Source organism: Aplysia californica, unplaced genomic scaffold, assembly GCF_000002075.1.
Source record: "Aplysia californica isolate F4 #8 unplaced genomic scaffold, AplCal3.0 scaffold00921, whole genome shotgun sequence".
In the NCBI taxonomy this organism is placed as follows: Eukaryota; Metazoa; Mollusca; class Gastropoda; order Aplysiida; family Aplysiidae; genus Aplysia; species Aplysia californica.
In genome coordinates this window covers 137,767-138,496 of record NW_004798191.1, presented here as the reverse complement: position 1 = coordinate 138,496, position 730 = coordinate 137,767, and positions in this window count along the sequence as shown.

Here is a 730-nt window from a genome sequence, read left to right as displayed (position 1 = left end):
TCTCTCTCTCTCTCTCTCTCTCTCTCCTTTGCCCATAGCAACCAACACTTAGACAACAGGACTGGCTTACCTGTAGTTCGGTTTCCCCAAGGTTACCCCACGAACATCGATATTACGGCTGATCAACAACCTTTTTTGCGTGAACGAATAAAGCATTTCACTTTCTTCAAGTCTTAGTATTGATCACTTCGGGTAATTATAATTCCTTCTTCTCCTTTATCATTGAGACCGCTCCCGTACACAATATTATTAATTTGTCTCACATTTTTTTTCAAATTACTTTTACAAATAGAATTATTATTTTGGTTGTGAGCACCGATGTAACATTTCGTCGCCTTTGTCCGAGTTCGTTGAGTAGAATTTCTTTGTTTCCGTTTACTACGGGTGTTTTGCTTTGGAGACCAGCCATGATACCAGAGCAACAGGGTTCTATCTGTCTCAAATGATGCTTCTTCCTTAGGGTCATGGCGTGGCACCAGAGCAATAAGGCTTTATCTGTCACGAGTAATAGGCTTCTTTCGTAAGGGTCACGGCGAGACATCAGAGCAATAGGGTTCTATCTCTCACAAGTGATACGTTCCTATCTTAAGGGTCATGGCATGTTACCAGAGCAATAGGGTTCTATCTCTCACAAGTGATACGCTCTTTCTAAAGGGCCACGGCGAGACATCAGAGTAAAAGGGTTCTATCTGACACAAACGATACGTTCCTTTCTTAATATGGGTCATGG